Source organism: Palaemon carinicauda, chromosome 9 (assembly GCF_036898095.1).
Source record: "Palaemon carinicauda isolate YSFRI2023 chromosome 9, ASM3689809v2, whole genome shotgun sequence".
NCBI classification, from domain to species: Eukaryota; Metazoa; Arthropoda; class Malacostraca; order Decapoda; family Palaemonidae; genus Palaemon; species Palaemon carinicauda.
In genome coordinates, this window is record NC_090733.1 from 109,724,247 (window position 1) to 109,744,246 (window position 20,000).

Consider the following 20,000-nt stretch of genomic DNA (forward strand, 5'->3'; position numbering starts at 1 on the left):
GTGGAGCCAAGATATTTAAATGTGGCTACTGCTTCCAGTTGTGATACTCCAAAATCCACATCTCCAACTAGATTTGTTGTTCTTGAAACCTCCATTATCTTTGTTTTTGCATTGTTTATTTTCATGCCTGTACGTTCTGCATTGTTTTAAACTGTACATATGTTTCTTCGATGTTAGGTAGATAGTCTCCACAAACGTCCACATCATCAGTATATCCAAGTTTGTCTATAATTGTGTTATCCAGCTGGATGGGTAATCTGGTAGGAGCTGTATTTTGCATTATCCTTTCCCGTACTAAGTTAAATAAAAGTGTTGATAGAGCGCATCCCTGCTTTAGTCCTCCATGGATGTCAAAGGACTGTCAGTATTCCCTCGGCCTTGATCCTGCACGTCGTATTCTGGTAGCACATCTGAACCAGATTTATAAATCTCTCTGGTATGTGGAAGAACTTTAGTATGTTCCATAATGAGGTTCGATGTCATATGATTGCTTGAAGTCTATGAATACATGGTAAGAGTTTATGTTGAACTCCCAATATTTCTCTAGAGCTTGCCTTTGGTGAAAATTTGGTCAGCTGTAGCTCGGACTGGTCTAAAGCTTGTCTGCTAGTCACCTATTATATCTTCAAAATAAACTGGTAATCTTTTGTATAAAGTATTTGCAAGTTTTTTATCCAACTGGGAGTATGCAAATGGTTCTGTAGTTTCCACATATAGTGCGATCTTTTTTTATGTAGTACTGCCAGAATCCCTTCCTCCCAGTATGATGGCATTACTTCTTTCTCTCATATGCTATACAGTAAGCTAATAATCTTATGAAAACCCTAGCCCCATACTTGATTAGTTCTGCAGCTATATTATCAATCCCAGCTGCTTTATTATTTTTAAGTTTTCTTATAGAATCTGTAATTTCCTCTCGGGTTGGTGCCTCCACATCATCGATATTTCCCTCTATCTCCATTTCATTCACTGGGTTATGAGGTGGTGGCCAATTGAAAAGCTCCCTAAAGTGTTCCATCCACCTCCGATGTATTTCTTTTTTCCAATAATTATATTACCTTTATTTGTGATTAAGTTCATTCTTGGCTGGAATCCATTTCTCATCTTATTAATTCCCTGAAATTTCTCGTTTTTCCATGCGCTCTATTTTCTTCAATTTCTCTCAGTTCCTCTCCTACCTTTTCTCTTTTTTTTTCTTCTGTTTTTGTTTGTTGTTAAATTTCTAGACACTCTTAAATCTTCTCTCTTATCAATATCAGCCCTGTCCTCTATCCATTTCATCCTACAGCGTTTTCTTCTTTCAACAGTACTTCTACACTCTTCATCAAATCAATTATTCCTCCAACGTGCATTGATACATGGTCATACAGATTCCATAGCAGCTTTAGTCACTACTGACTTTATTGTCTCCCAACCCGATGTTATTTCCTCTTCTTCCAGTAGTTCAAATCTATTTTGTACATTTATGGCATAGGCATCTCTTACGTCTGTCTCTTCTAGTTTATATATATATATATATATATATATATATATATATATATATATATATATATATATATATATATATATAAACTCGGACCATCCATCTCTTACGTCTGTCTCTTCTAGTTTATATATATATATATATATATATATATATATATATATATATATATATATATATATATATATATATATATATATAAACTCGGACCATCCTTTACATTCAGATCTCCCAGGACAATTCTATCCTGTTCGTGATACTAGGCAGGCAGTTAATTCTAATAGCCAGGCCTTCTCCATCATGAGGCTCAATACTACACTGTATTCCAGAAGTTTTATTCCAGCTGTTACCAAGTTGTGGAATGATCTTCCTAATCGGGTAGTTAAATCAGTAGAACTTCAAAAGTTCAAAGTTGGAGCAAATATTTTTATGTTGACCAGGCTGACATGAGTCTTTTTATAGTTTATATATGACATATCGGTTTATGACGTTGTTACTGTATTTAGAATGATATATTGTTAATCTATTTATCATAATTTATTTATTTCCTTATTTCCTTTCCTCACTGGGCTATTTTTCCTTATTGGAGCCCTTGAGCTTATAACATCTTGTTTTTCCAACTAGGGTTGTAGCTTGGCTAGTAATAATAATAATAATAATATATATATATATATATATATATATATATATATATATATATATATATATATATATTGATATACACACACACACACACACACACACACATATATATATATATATATATATATATATATATATATATATATATATATATATATATATATATATATATATATATATTATGAGTTAACGTAAAATCATGTTAATATCCTGCTTGTGAAAATTTACTGTATTACCATTATGGCAATATCGCTTAATACCTCACTTGCTTTAGATATTCATATAGTTTCTCCGGTAAGCAGAGAGGAAGTTGGCAATTCAAATAGAAAATCTCTCAAGCAGAGAGCTGTTTTAGTTTCCCTTACTTCCAGTATTGGTTGAATTTTGTTAAATTTCTTAATAGTTAGATAAGTTTTGTTTGTTTGATGTATACTGCATATACATGAATATATATGATGTCTAAATATTTAGAGAGATATACACACACGCACGCACACAGATTGAACCCTTCTCATCTCCACCCCCTTTCTAACTACAGTACAACCTGAAGGTTCGGCAATTTGTGGGAGAGTGTGTTTACAGAATGTAGTTCTAGGGATAACCCCTCTTCCTTGCGTATGACTACTTCTGCTCCCCTTTAAGCGTGACAGGAAGATATATATATATATATATATATATATATATATATATATATATATATATATATATATACACACAGAATGGTTATTTTATCGGAAACTTCAACACACCTTCATGTGTGTGTGTATATATATATATATATATATATATATATATATATATATATATATATATATATGTGTGTGTGTGTGTGTGTGTGTGTGTGTAGTCTAGCATAAGAATTGTTTGATAATGTTATAGACAATAATATATCATTGTCAATATATATATATATATATATATATATATATATATATATATATATATATATATATATATATATATATATATATTTCATTTCAAATTCAATAGATCAGTGGGTACCAATAAACACAGCATTGAGGACTTTCTCATAAAAATCTAGATAAAGACAATTTTTCGGTTCATCGGCTTTTACATGATAAGAAAGTTATGAATATTTATTTGTACTAGTGTCTTGTGGAATCTTAAGAATTATCATAAATGACTTGACTATAATTTTCATACATATTTTTTAAACTTTTTGTAACACCTTAACGTCATTCAATTATTCAGTGGAATCCTCAACAGCCCTCCACCACCAACCCGTTACACTACAACGTCGTCCTATTGCAAATTGGATAAAGCATCATCGTTCATTTAACCAATTAACCAACCCTGGAAAGGTACGGTGGGTCGTCCGCGACCCCGAGCGTCAAAAAAAAAGAGGTTTTTCTCACGTGACTCACCCCCGTGACTGAATTTGTGGGTGATCGACCTGCAGTAGGTGTCTCCCCTACACGCTCTAGTAGTGTCCAGATGTGCATTGCTGTAGCTGTACTCCTTCCCCGATTTCTGAGACGCGTAGGGGTCGAGCGCGACCGAGTTTACCCTTCTAAGGTAATTTGCATAATTATCAAAGTTATTACGTATTATGAAATTGTCGTAGAATGGTGCAACTTGTATAGGTTATCAGTTGTGGAAAGTCTTGGTGGATTGTTTGGCTACCATGTGCATGATTTTTTTTTAGTTAAAATGTCGTTCATCACCACGAGGACCATTTTACCGCGACTGCCCCTTTTTCATTTTATTTTCATTTTTTTGCCAAGTCATTTTTCCGTAAGATATTGCCAAATAGTGTCGTAAAACTTTTGCTTTTTTAGTGTTGGAAAGTGTGTCTAGATGATCTGGCTACCCATGCGTGACTTTGTTTTTGTCAGATACGACGTAGTTATTGGTATATTGGGTATTTAACTGCGGTTGCCAATTTCTGTTTTTTTTTTTTTCAATATTTGTAAAAATTTACTACGTAGTAAGGAATTGCCGTATATTATTGATTTTTTTTTCATGTTTATGTGTTAGAAAGTGTGCCTTGATGGTTGGGCTAACACGTGCATGTCTTTTTTTTTTTATCTGAGATGCCGTATATTAGAATGTTGGGCCTTTTACCGCGAGTGCCCCTTTTTCATTTTTTTTTTTTTTTTTGCCAAGTCATTTTTCCGTAAGATATTGCCAAATAGTGTCGTAAAACTTTTGCTTTTTTAGTGTTGGAAAGTGTGTCTAGATGATCTGGCTACCCATGCGTGACTGTTTTTGGCAGATACGACGTAGTTATTAGTATATTGGGTATTTAACTGCGGTTGCCAATTTCTGTTTTTTTTTTTTTCAATATTTGTAAAAATTTACTACGTAGTAAGGAATTGCCGTATATTATTGATCTTTTTTTCATGTTTATGTGTTAGAAAGTGTGCCTTGATTGTTGGGCTAACACGTGCATGTCTTTTTTTTTTATCTGAGATGCCGTATATTAGAATGTTGGGCATTTTTCCGCGAGTGTCCCTTTTTATTTGTTTTGCATTTTTTTGCTTAGTCATGTTACCGTAAGGAATTGGCAAGTAGTGTCGCAAAACTTATATTTCTATAGTGTTGGAAAGTGTTTCTAGATGATCTGGCTACCCATGCCTATCTTTTTTTTAGCCAGATATGGCGTATATATAGGTATGTGTTCGATTTTCCTGTGATTGCCATTTTTTCGTTTTTTCCCATTTCTTTCAAAATTACTACGTACTAAGGAACTATCACAGAGTAATGATTCATTTATATGTTTATTTGTCGGAAAATGTGCCTTGATGGTTTGCCTAGCACGTGGCTGAAATTTTTTTTTTTTCTGAAATGCCGTATATTAGAATCGCCATTTTTCCGCGAGTGCCCCTTTTTATTTGTTTTGCATTTTTTTGCTTAGTCATGTTACCGTAAGGAATTGGCAAGTAGTGTCGCAAAACTTGTATTTTTATAGTGTTGGTAAGTGTTTCTAGATGATCTGGCTACCCATGCCTACCTTTATTTTTAGCCAGATATGGCGTATATATAGGTATGTGTTCGATTTTCCTGCGATTGCCACTTTTTCGTTTTTTCCCCATTTCTTTCAAAATTACTACGTACTAAGGAACTATCACAGAGTAATGATTCCTCTAGATGTTTATTTGTCGGAAAATTTTGTTTACTTCTTTTTTGATTGAATATCATCAAATTTTTTTAGCTAAAATATTATATTGTTTTAAATTTTTTTTTTCGATTTTATTTCCCTTCAAAAAACTTTTTTGGGGTCAGAATTTTAATTTTATAGTCGTAAAATATTCGACAATTATCCAGCAACCCACCATACAATTTTTATGCATATCCAAGAATAATTAGATTAGTAAATAACACCTTGAAATTGACATACCCTTCCTACATTTCAAGTGGCAGATTAGGGAGTCTGAGTCAGTGTGGTTGGCGGCCATTTTGTGGACATATCCGAAGCGTAAGTTGCCCTATCTATATATATTCTTGTTCCCTATAGAATTTGTGATATTTTGGTATATTTTTACCTGCATAAATATCATATTATATATTAAATATATGTATTTATTTACGAAATTTCTAAGTACTCAAAAAATTACCTTTAGATATGGCCCCTGATATAAATGTAATTTACAAAATAATGAAGATTTTTTTACATATTTCTATTTTAGGATAACATATGTTTATTCCCTAAAAAAATTAGCCACTTCCTATTTCATTTGGGTACCCAAAAAAATTCATGAAATTTGGACAAATTTTTTTGACCAAAAAAAGTTACCCCTTTTTTCTCATTTCAGATCTTCACCTCCATTGGTCTGACTTCATCCAAAATACATCAAGATGTGTCCTAAACATTCAAGAATCAATTCCTAAAAGGATTTGCGTATATATGTATAAACTTTTTTTATGAATTTTTATGTAAGGTCTTTTTTTTCTACTTAATTTTTTAAAATATTCATAATAAATAGTTTTTCTGCAGATGAGTAGTATTTATCTTTACAGTTGTTTTAAGCGTTCATTGAAGTTTTTTTTTGGCAAAAGAAAAAAGGAGGTTACTGCAAAAACTGATTTTTCAAGAATTTTTTTTGGTGTCGGGGTCGAGCGCGTCCGAGTATACCCTTAAAGGGAATCCGTTGATTCAGGAATTACGAACAAGAAATTATAAAACAAAAAGCATACACTACGTTTTATTTCAGATCGCCCTTTGTTTTGTGTGTCAATATTCGAATTTCTCAATGTTAAGCAAAAAAAAAATGCAATTATGAAATATTCAAAGTAAATAAAGCTCTTTAAGTAAACTTTTCATTTTTAGGAATACTTCTTACAATGATCCGAATTGAACGTAATGTCCCTTCGGGAATTCATTACAGAGGTAAACGAATTTAATGTATTTATTAATATTGTATGCTGCCAGAGGTTCCACACCCCAATCCGTATGTTATGAGTTGGGTAATGTATAATTTAGGTTCATATAAGTAGCGAGATGTTAAAGAGGTGCAGGAGAAGAGATGAATACAGACACGGGAAGCTCAAGGGAAATATTTGTTTTAATTAGGACTTTGGAATAACGTAAATTGCAAGATTTTACTTAATTTTCCAAGGGATTAATTTTTTATAACGTGTCCACTTGAGCGTGTTATTTTTTCTGTGATGATACATTTTAAGTGTTTCTTTGAGTATATACATAGTATAGATAAATTTAGTGGGATGACCCTGTAATACATTACTTGAAGATTGTGTTTAACACTTAGAGTATATTTCATTCTCGTCATTAATTTTCTATTTCCAAGAAGTGGTTCGAATTACTTAGATAATTCTCTGAATATCTTTATACGTTCTAAGTGGATAACGTGTCGTAAAGTTGATGAAATCTGCATTGTTCCCCTGAGAATCATTTCTAGATTAGATATATCAACCAAACTAAATCGGAGGGAAATTATTGTTATAACGAGGACAACCAATCTTCCAATTGGTCGAGGACATTTTGACAAGAACAAACAAATAAAACGGTCAGAACGTTCCATTATATTCCGTCTTATGTTTTCAGTAATTATTCCTCGTTTTCACACTGGTAGGTAGAGACAAACACTCAAAGGAAGTTTGCAATGTGTAGTAATGAAAAGTTCTTCAATAACCTCCTTTGAAATGTAGGTTTCCTGATGATATTCTTGAGAGACTCGAGAGAATTTTCCCTTCCTATCACTCGTAGCAGAGCTTCTCCAGAATGATATTTTATTTCCTTTCTAAGTTGCCCGAGATTCCAGCACCCTTATTCCTTGGTATAGGAAGCACTATATATCATAGTTTCAAATGTATGATTTACGACCAAATAACCTGTGTGATGTGGAAGGACTGACAGAAAAAAAGAAATAAGGCAGAGACAGAGGACGCAGAAGGAAATATTGATGTTTTGATTAGACAGTCGGCATTATTGATGGTGTACGGAAGCTTTGGAATAACTTTCAACATTGGAATTCCAAACAAGAAGTTTTGACAATATTTTCATGGTATTAGGGGCCATTATTTATATATGCCTCTCTCTCTCTCTCTCCCACTCTCTCTCTCTCTCTCTCTCTCTCTCTCTCTCTCTCTCTCTCTCTCTCTCTCTCTCTCTCTCTTATAAAGAAGTTTACATCAATCAACACACTCCATCAAAGAACAATAATAAGTCCAATATGGTGAATATGCTGATTAATGCATTGGGAAAAAGAATGCCAAAATGGTGCAATACATGTAAGATATGGTATTCCATTAATAATCCTCAACAACTGATTAGAACATGCGATGCCTGCCATGTTCCAACACACCCTACATGTGCTGAAATACAGCAAATAATAAAAAATAGACACAAAGGTATTCTGCTCAACATGCTTATTCTGGATCGAAAATATAATTAAGTCGAGACTAAATCGGCAAATAGAAGAAGAAGAAGAAGAAGAAGAAGAAGAAGAAGAAGAAGAAGAAGAAGAAGAAGAAGAAGAGAAAAATGAACAGGATATGTGTAAGGATGCAGAGGAAATCATTGATATAAGTTATGATGCCGTCCGACAACATACTTACGAAGAAATAAATTATCAGATAGAAACAAATAATAGACCCAAGAGACCTTACCCGGACCTACATACTTTTAGGGAAGAGCAAGAACAAGAAAAAAAAAGAAAAGAAAGATATAGTCTGCAATTTTCTGAAAAGAGGGAATTGCAGATTTGGCGAAAGATGCTACTACAAGCATCCAAAGATATGCCACAACTATGAAATATATGGTAAATGTGTGTATTTAGATGGATATGGAGACGAATGCAGAGATCTCCATCCAAAAATATGCAAAAATCTAAATGAATTAAAAGGATGCAAATACAACAAAAAATGTTGATATATGCATCCTGCAATCATGAATGAAAGTAAGCAAACTCAGCAAACTGAAAAGAAAAATGAAAGCAAAAATGAAACAATAAAAGAAACAAAAAAGCAGGCCGAGTATATACCGCGCTATATACCAAAGGCCCCAAGATATGATGCCTTTCAACCCAAATATGCACATTTAGAGCCCAACTTCAAAGAATACATCTATAATGCCAGGGGTTGGTGCAGATATGGGGATAATTGCAGGTATACACACAAAAATAAATATGGAGGCGAAAGAGCAAATATAATAGAAAAGTTGGATTTTTTAATGGCAGAATTCCTGGAAATGAAGAAAAGAACATCATATCAGAACAGGAAGGAAGCATGGGAGAATCCATATTATTACCAATATCAAATAATGGGGATGAAACACAAACCATAATAGTGATGAATGCACAAGGTTTAGTCACGAGTAACTCTAAAAGGAAAATAGAGTTCTTAGAAGAATTAACCCAAATTGGAAAAATAGATATATTAAATATAAGTAAAACATGGTATTCCCAAGAGACTAGCAGTGATGATCAGATAAAGGGTTTCCAAACATATAGATCAGACAGAACAAATAGGAGTCAAGGGGGAACCACAATATATGGAAGAGACATAAATCAAGGAGAAATCTGTGAAAAATACAGCAATACAGAATGTGAATTGATTGCGGTAGAATTTGAATTTGAAAAACTAGTGAATATTGTAGTTTACAGACCCCAAATACTAAGGAGTTTGACATAATAAAAAAAATAGATGATATATGTAGAAACCATAAAGATTGGAATATACTCCTATCCTGAGATTTTAACTTTCCTTTCGTCGATTAGAAAGAACGGATAGAAGAAAGTGGTTGTATATATACATATAAAAAAGAGAGTAATAGTAGCGCAGAAGATAAGAGGCAATTTGTAAAGCTTCAAGATATGCTATTAGAACATAATATGCAACAAATAAACCACATTCCAACAAGAAAGGAAAATGTTCTAGATCTAGTATTTGTGAATGAGGTGAATTATGTTAAAGAAATAATATTGTATACCACGGGAATTTGAGACCACAATGTCATAGAATTAATAGTCCATTCCAAAGCAAGTGATCGCAGAATTAATCAAAGCACAAAACGTTGGGAAGGATATGGAAAATATAATTTTTATAGTAAGAATATAAAATGATCAGAAATAAATGAAGAACTGAACAAAGAATGGAAAAATGTATTCGTAAGTGATAATATACAGGTAAATACGGACATACTGTACAAAATACTGGAGAAAATTGTTGAAAAATATGTACAAAAAAAAAAACAATAAAAAAAAACATGCATACCAAGAGATAGAAATATAAAAAAAAAACCCCAAAGTACTTGACTCCTATGCAAAAAAGATGAATAAAGGGAGATTAGAGATAGGCCCTCTAAGAATTGAAGGACGGTTAACGAATGGAAAAAAGGAAATATGCAACATATAAGCAGAAAAATATAAGAGTTCACGCTAAGAATTGCGAATGAGAATAATGAAATGGAAATGAGAGAAGAAAATATTGAATATCTAACGGATATAGATATTAATGAAGCAGATATTGTCAAGGCTATGAGCGAAATTAAAAATGGATTGGCAGACGGACCAGATGCACACACTATCACGAAGCCGCTTGCAATACTGCTAAGAGAAAGTGTAGATATGAGCGAGATATATGTTAAACATAAATTAGCTTATATAACCCCTATTTTCAAAAGTGGATCAAGACTAGAGGCAAGCAATTATAGACCTGCTAGTTTAACATCACATATTATGAAAGTGTATGAGAGGGTAATCAAAAAGAAAATGATGAACCATTTGGTTAAAAATAATTTGTTTAATATAGGTCAACACGGTTTTGTGCCTGGAAAAAGTACACAAACCCAATTGATAGCACACTATGAAAACATATACAAAAATATAATAAATGAAAAAGACACAGATGTGATCTATCTAGATTTTGCAAAAGCCTTTGACAAGGTAGACCATAATATATTAGAGAAAAAAATGAGAAAGCACAATATTGTGGGAAAGATAGGAAAATGGGTAAAAGAATTCCTGCAAAACAGAAAACAGATAGTGGTTGCAAATGACGAGAAATCAGATGAAGCTCAGGTAATATCTGGCATGCCACAAGGTACGGTATTAGCTGCACTGCTGTTTGTTATTATGATCTCAGACATAGATTGTGATGTTAGAAATTCTGTAGTGAGAAGTTTTGCAGATGACACAAGAATAAGTAGAGAAATTACTTGTGATGAAGATAGGAACTCACTACAAAGAGATCTAAACAAAATATATGAATGGGCGGAGATGAATAGGATGGTATTTAACTCTGATAAATTCGAATCAATAAATTATGGAAACAGAGAAGGAATGGTATATGCATACAAGGGACCTAATAACGAGACAATCACAAACAAGGAAGCAATTAAAGACCTTGGTGTAATGTTAAATAGGAATATGTTATGCAACGACCAAATAGCAACACTGTTGGCTAAATGTAAAGCAAAAATGGGAATGTTATTCAGACACTTTAAAACAAGAAAAGCTGAACACATGATTATGTTTTACAAAACTTATGTACGTAGTACACTCGAGTACTGCAATGTGGTATGGTACCCACATTACCAAAAGGATATTGCACAAATAGAGAGTGTACAAAGGTCCTATACTGCTAGAATAGAAGAAGTTAAGGACCTTGACTACTGGGAGAGACTACAATTTTTAAAACTATACAGTCTAGAAAGGAGAAGAGAACGCTACATGATAATACAAGCATGGAAGCAAATAGAAGGAATTACTGAAAACATCATGGAGCTAAAAATATCAGAAAGAGCAAGCCAAGGTAGATTAATAGTGCCAAAAAATATAGCAGGAAAACTAAGGAAGGTGCACAGGACATTAATCCACTATGCACCAGCATTGATAATGCAGCGACTATTTAATGCGCTGCCAGGTCATCTAAGAAACATATCAGGAGTGAGCGTAAATGTGTTTAAGAATAAGCTCGATAAATACCTAAGATGCATCCTAGACCATCCAAGACTGGAAGATGCAAAATACACCGAAAGATGCATTAGCAACTCTCTGGTGGATATACGAGGTGCCTCACACTGAGGGACCTGGGGGAACCCAAACATAGAATAAGGCATAAGGCTCTCTCTCTTTCTCATTCCGAAGGTCAAAGCCAACTTTTATTCAATGAGCTGACCCTTACCAATAACAAATGCAACTTATTGCAAAACAAAGGTCTCAGAAATGTCCTTAGTTATGTCTGGGGTTTGGCCATTTTCAGCACTACGCTGGTCACTGCGGATTGGTGACCCGACTGGCCACTAAATGAAGAAGATTGTGTTAAATAGTTCATGTTATCGAGAAATTCTACAGAATTAACAATTTCTATCATTTGTGAACAAACCCAGAATAATATACTTTGTCCCTTGCAAGTTTTCTAGAAGTTCCAGGTCCCACCCAACCCCCTTTACCCAAGGTGTAGTAAACCCTAATATTATTACCTGGGACAAAACTGTATGATTTATAACCAGATGATGTGCGAGATATGGAATATTTTCGGGAGGATAATAAAATAAGTTGAAAATACAGATACATTGATTGAATCATTGGAATCATTGATGCTTCTCTAATGTTTTTAAATAGCTTTCAACGTTATATCTTTCAAAATAATCTCTTCATATTTATGATCTCCCAAGCGGCAAGAGCCAACTTATCCGTACTGTCCTTGTAAGCATCCAACCAGTGAGGTATATCCTATCCTAATCTTCCAAACTAGTAAGTTCATCAGTGTCTGTATGGTATTGAGATACTCTCGCTCTCTCTCTCTTTTTTCTCTCTCTCTCTCTCTCTCTCTCTCTCTCTCTCTCTCTCTCTCTCTCTCTCTCTCTCTCTCGTAGTCGGAGAGCCATAGTGTACAGTAGATAAGGTCACTGAAATTACTCTTCTATCAACCTCAACACCTACATATGCCGATAGTAATGAGGTTCAAGATTCCCTTTTGCTGTTCAGTCTTGATTGCCTCACGGGAAATAGACGCCATCAATTTTTCTTTAGGAGCTTTTGATTCAGGGCTGGTTCTTAGTAAAATAATTAGCCTTTGCCTATGCTCTTTTTTAACCATCTTTCAGAATTGGATTCCTTTCGAGGTAAGCAGTTTGATATTCCTATTCCTATCGTTTTTATCAGCTGTAGGAAATGACGATGATTTGCAATCGCTTTCAACCAGGTATCTACTCCCACTGTATTCTTTTCATTTTGATGGTATGGGCTTTGTTGTTGAGGTTAAATATTTTTTCGTTAGGTTTAACTAAATTTAGATCCAACAAATATTTTGAAACATTCTACTCCAGTTTCTATACTTTTCTGAGTATGAATATCATAAAAAGCACACACACTCACACTCACGTATATATATATATATATATATATATATATATACATATATATATATATATGTATATATATATATATATATATATACATATATATATATATATATATATATATATATATATATATATATATATATATACATATGTATATATATATACATATATACATATATATATATATATATATATATATATATATATATGTATATATATATATATATATATATATATATATATATATATATATATATATATATATATATATATATATATATCTATATATATGTCCTAATTCATGTATATACGTGTGTGTTTTACATGAAGGTAAATGAACTCAATATTCATGAGTATTCCACAAAAACCTATGTCAGCATGTTTTGCAATGGTTGCATTTTGGTATTGAAGGCAGTAATTAGGTACCAGTGAGTGCTCGAGTTGACAAGTCCCTCACCTGAGAGGGTAGTTGTGTACAGTGTACTTACTAACGAACCTTTTGTAATAAATAAAGAAAACCCATATGCCGACGTCTCATTATCCGTCTGCACGAGTCATATTGGTGTCAAGTGTAAAAACACGTCTGGTTTTGTATGCTGTGAGTGAAGTTGTTCTTTGAGCCGGTGAAATAAAATTTCAAGATGCCGAGATATACAAGGTCTCACATAGCAGACACTGTTGTTGCAGGAGGTGAGAATGAAGGAGCAGTGGGATATAGCATTCCCGATGATGAATATAGACAGGAAATTAGAACGCAATAATTGGAAAATAAGTTAGAATGGTTGGAAGACTTAATTAACAGATTGGTGGTGGAAGGAGAACAGGAGCGGCGTGCAACCACAGCATATATCCGATGTACATAAATGAAGTTCAAATAAACGCAAATGAAAGTACACATGCACAGCCGAGTGAAGATACGCAAATCGTAGTTCGAAAGTTGCCAGAACTCCAGGCAAGTGTTAGGCCTTTTGATGATCAACGGCCCAGCGAAGGGTTTCAATCGATTGAAGTGTGTTTGAGAGACTTTTAAGTAGCCACTTATGGGTGGTCGGAAAGATAAAAAGCGATTCAAGTAATTAGATTGCTGAAAGATGCTCCGGTAATGGCGGTAATGTGTTGGCCACAAGAAAGTTTAAGGAGTTATACTGAAATAAAACGACGTTTGATTGAGAAGTATGCCTTCCCTGATCCGAGAAAGGGAGACCTAAAAGAAAATTACAAATCCAAAATAAGGGAACGTGAATCCGTTCTTAGTTTTGTAACTCGCATTTTTCGGGATTGCAATTTGTTTGCTACCCGGAGTGCCAATCTCCCAGAAGGTGATAAAAAGGCAATTGCCCGCCGTAAACATATTCGCAGATTAGTAAACCCATATTTTTGTGGTTATGTGTTTGTTGACATTCACTCGTTAGCAGACTTAGTGAGTGCGATACAAAACCTTTTAGACAGTTTGCCAGAAGAATAAAGGACTGGGAATAACGGGGCCGATTCCGAGAAGTTGGCCGCCATGAGAGAAAGTCGACCCCCGAAGAGTGGTAAGGGGCAACACAGTCAGCAGATTAGCAGAGTCTTCAGATGTTGGCACTGTGGGGGAGAGGGGCACCGACGAGTGGAGTGCCCCACCCAAAAGATTCCCCCGTTGTTACACTTGTCAGACCTATGGTCATCTATCTCGAGAGTGCCCAGTAAAAATCGCAGAGGGTGAGCGGGCTGCAGCACATGCACTCCTTCCCCCGCCCAACGTCTGAGGAAAAGGAAACAGAGGAAAGGGGAGACGAAGGAGTTCGATGCCCCCCCCCCTCCCCCCGCATGACATCACAAGCAGTAGCCGAGGAAGCAGTGACGACAGACGTGACAGAGCAGGCACTGGGACCTCCATCGGTACCCCCGACCTCACCCCCGCAGCACTAGGGAGAGGACCAGGGGGCAGCAGCATGGTAGCTGAGGTCATTGGCCCGTGCCCCATATCTCGTAATGGCCGTCTGGGAATGTTAGCAGTTAGGATCGACCTGCAAGATAAATTCATCCAAGCGCTGATTGACACAGGAGCCAGTGTTTCATTGATTGAAAAAAAGTTCTCCTCAAATCCACTACAGACAGCCACATCCATTGTTTTTGACATGCCAGGAGGAAATAAACTACACATAAACCATACAATAATTGTCAAATTCTAGGTGGGGTCTGAAGTTTACACATGATTTTTTTGTCTTGCCCACCTTGGGAATTCCAGGAATCGAAGCTATCTTAGGAATAGACTTTATCTCTAATAATCAAATTTGCATTTTTTGGGGAAAAGATACAATATCAGTAAAAGCAGGAGGGTACATTTTGCCGATAGAAAGTCATGAGACAGTAAGTGCGTGTGTTAGCTCAGAGAGACATTTAAGTAGGGTAACAGCTGTAACTGAGAAAGGAGAAGTGTTGTCCCCCCAGACACTTACGAACATATCTGTGACCCTGTGTCGCCCTCTTGCGGAAGGAACCAAGGTAGTTGTTAAATCCCAAGACAATTGGGCCCATGTGATATTAGAGGGCTTGACAAAAATTAAAGAGAACAGAGCTGATATAACGATAGTTGATTCGTCAAATAAAAGAGTTGTTTTAGGAAGTGATTCTGTGTGTGAATTAGAGTTATAAAAAATTACTTATAATGGGATGATGGGAGCCACAACTCCAGCCCGCACAGACGAACGCACTCAGAATTTGATTATGCAAGCGCAAAAATTATGTCCGTCAGAATATCAGCCAGTAGTTAGTGACATTGTCAATAATTATTCCGATGTAATGACAATTGGAGATGAGCCACCCGGGAGGATTGATCAAATTCCCTTTAGCATTGAAACTGGGCAGGCGGAACCGATTAGGTCAAGGCCTTATCAGGTACCCATTCATTTCCAGGGACAGATAGAAAGGGAAATTAGTAAATTAAGGGAACACGGGATAATCGAGGAGAGTGAATCCCCCTGGGCTTCTCCAATTGTACCTGTTAGGAAAAAGGATGGCTCGATAAGACTGTGTGTGGATTATAGGAAGTTAAATGCAGTCACTAAGGATAATGCATTTCCATTGCCCTCCATCGAAGAAATACTTGTGAAAGTACGGGATAGCAAATATTTTACAACTGTTGATTTAAAATCTGGATGCTATCAAATGCCCATTCAGGAAGACGGTAAATGTAAAACGGCATTTATAGATAACGATCAATTATTTCAGTTTAATTTTCTTCCTTTCGGTGTTAAAAAATGCTTGAAGTCATTTTTCTAGAGTGATGATGGCAGTTATGTCGCCCTTAATCGGCCATAAAATTCTTGTTTATTCAGATGATATCATAATTACAGGGAAAACGGCTGAAGAACACAATAATAATATCTGTAAAGTTTTAGAAGCATTGCGATGTAATGGTATGAAAATAAATTTGTCAAAGTGCAAATTTTTCTGTAAACAGGTCGAATTTTTAGGTCACATAATAACCCCAGAAAGTATCCAACCCTGCCCCAGTAAAGTAGCGGCTATTAGAGATTCCCCAAGGTCACGTAACTCTAAGGAAGTAGCTAGGTTCCTATGGCTTGCTGGTTATTAGCATAAATTCATAAGGGGTTTTGGAGAGATAGCGAGACCCTTAGATGCTTTAAAGAAACAAAAAGTGATAAATTGGGGAGGGGAAGAAGAAAGGGCCTTTAACCTTTTGAAAGCTGCCTTACCTAGCAATGAATTACTCGCATATCCTAGATTTGATCACCCGTTTTTAGTGACAACAGATGCGAGTAGCGTAGCTATTGGTGGCGTAGTTTTTCAATGAGATGATAAAGGCAGAGAGCGACCCATTTGTTTTGCTTCCCGGGCGTTAAAAGGGGCAGAAAAGAATTATAGTACATTCGATCGAGAGGCTTTGGCTATTCTTTGGGTTCTAGAGAGGCATCGGTTCTTTTTATTAGGTCAGTCAATTAAGTTGCAAAGCGATCATCACCCCTCACGTGATTTGTATTACAAAAACAATTTGACCTCTCGTCAAGCAAGATGGATTGAGAGATTGTTAGAGTTTAATATGAAGGGTTTTCACCACATAAAAGGTAAAGCTAACAAGGTAGCTGATACTCTCTCTAGAGGTGCAGTAATAGGAGTAACAACTAGGGAACTAAAGAGGAACGAAGAACGTAACCAAAATATTGAAGACTCCCATCAAAATGGAGAGAATAGAGAACGGGATGAAAATTCTCCCGATGAGCATTCAGAAAACGGGTGAGATAGAGAGAGGGAGAGAGAGAGAGAGAGAGATACCAACGGCGAAGGGGAATATATGTGGGTGACCGAGGACATGACCAGGGGTGTCCAGAATCAATGCCCTGATGATGCAGGTTTGATTGACTTGGGAGTTTGGGACAAAAAAGAAGTCCAAGAGGGACAGAAAAAAGAGGAATGGATGAAAAGAGTGCGAGCAGTAATTAAAGGGGTATCGGAGAGTTATCCGTCATTTCTGAATGTGCCTTGTGAGAAATTTTTTATTGAAAATGATGTCTTATATTGTGCTTACAAGAAGAGGGAAGGGGAATTTTGTGCATGGGTAGTTCTTCCTCCCTCTTTAATTAAACGAGCCATCCACATTGTACATGCAAGTCCGTATGATAGAACATTAAGGAGAGCACGTGAATCCTTCTTTTGGTTGAAGGATAAAAACACTGTACCAGAAGCCAGAAAGTTGCCTGGGATTCCTATTAAATTTTATAGAGTGTATATGGATGTAGTAGGACCATTTCCTACTGGGTTAACACAACATAAGTATATATGAGTATTTGTTGATGCATTTACTCGGTACACTCATACTTACGCAATGTGGGATAAATCTGCAAATTCATTAGCCCAGGCGCTGTGCTCTTTCATTACTAGGTTTGGTTGCCCGAAAATTTTGATAAGTGATGATGGTCTTGAGTTTATAAATAAGGTGGTTAAATCGGTCACGGACTTGATGAAAATTTAACACTTTTCAGTGACTGCATATAGGCCTTCAGCAAATGGCTTAGTAGAATAACAAATTAGGGAAGTAGTGCAAATTTTACGTTACTTAGTGGCTGATGACCCCCTTCATCGGCACGCCATGCTTCCTACAGCTGAGCTAGCTTTGAATATTGCATATAATACTTTGCTCAGGGACACGCCTTTCTTTTTAGTCTATGGACAGGATCCTGTGTTACCATATACAGTAATCAATATTTTGCAACAATTGCCAAATTATTCAACTGAGCAATACTGTGTATATTTATTAAATATATTGAAGAGAGTTATGAACACCACTGAATGGTGTTTGAAAAGAGCTAATAAAAATTACAGTGCTAAGTTTGATGGTCGGTTGAAAAACACACCGGGAAAAGTATTTGTGGGCGATCGTGTGTATTTGAAACGATTGCAACCTAGGAAACACAAACTAGAGCCAGCGTATTTGGGTCCGTACCGAGTAAAGATGGTTAAGTCTAACACAGTTGAGATACAAAGCATTGTTAATGGAGCAGTGTCTGAACATCATCAGGCACACATACATGTGGTACCTGAAGAGGTAGTTTTCAAAAGTGTTCCTCCTTACCCCTGCATATGTGACATCCCTCGAGTTGATGAGTAGATTTTTTTTCCTTAGCTGTTTTTGTTATTTGAACAGACCTCATTTCTTTTTTTGATGTGTTTTAAATAAACTTGATGGTAACAATGAGTTCTTTTATGTTTATGCTAAATTTATACGTAAAATGTTGAGGTAATTTAGCTGAGTGTGGAAATACATATAACATTGCTGAGTGAACCTATAAATAGGTCAAGTGAGATCTGTCATGTGGATGCTGTATTATTCATGTAATTATATGATTCCTGGTTGCTGGGGCCGGGGCGGTTCCCGAATGGCAAGTGGCTGCGGGATTAAAGTTTAGCCTTGAGGATAAGCAGTGTTAGAGAATTTGTAAATGTGAATAACTTATACTTAATGTTATAAGAGAAAGGTGGGAAGGTGAATGATTTTCTCGGGAAAACGGCTAGTGGCCACCAGTTGAAAGTTGAAAATGCAAGTGTTGTGGTGATTTAGATAAATGGTGAAACGGTGGTGGTGAGTTGTGCTGCGAAATTGTGCCGTAAACCCAGACAAGTAAAATCGAGGGATGAAGGAATATCTATTCCTACCCCTATCCCGCCCAAGAAGCCCGTATTGCCCACAACCAGAGAGAGGTTATTGATGAGGTTATGTAGACTTAATGTTATGATTTTTTTTTTTCACTTTGAGTATTCTGTGTTTTGGTTGCCTGAGGTCTTAAGAAGAAATGAGTGGAATTATTTATATTGTGTTTTGTACATTTTTACCTGCAATATTTAATTTTTTTTTTTTTTTTTTTTGTGTGTGGAAGATATGTTATTTTTGGGGGTGATTTCTATATATATATATATATATATATATATATATATATATATATATATATATATATATATATATATATATATATTATGTTGCATTTCTGTTTACTATATGCCGAACCTATTTCGGGTTGGAGTGTCCTCCATATATCATATACTAGTGAGGGCGAGTGCGCAACTCCTCTCGGAGTGAGGAGCTTTGAGGGGGGGGGGGAGTAATGTCCTAATTCATGTATATACGTGTGTGTTTTACATCAAGGTAAATGAACTTAATAATCATAAGTATTCCACAAAAACCTATGCGTCAGCATGTTTTGCAATGGTTGCATTTTGGTAACGAAGGGAGTAATTAATTGCCGGTGAGCTCTCGAGTTGACAAGTCCCTCACCTGAGAGGGTAGTTGTGTATAGTGTACTTACGAACTAACCTTTTGTAATAAATGAAGAAAACCCATAAGCTGACATCTCATTATCCGTCTGCACGGGTCATATATAAGGACATTACAATACCTCGCCTCCTTTCCCTCATCCTCATCCTGTCATTCAGTCTGTTAATATCGTTGTTACTTGTGTGTATATATATATACATAATTATACATATATATTCTCTTTGTTTAATGATATGTATCTGAATACGCATATGTATGTTTGTGCGTGTAATTTCATAAAGATTTTCAAAAGCCAATCAAACTTTTTTTCTTGG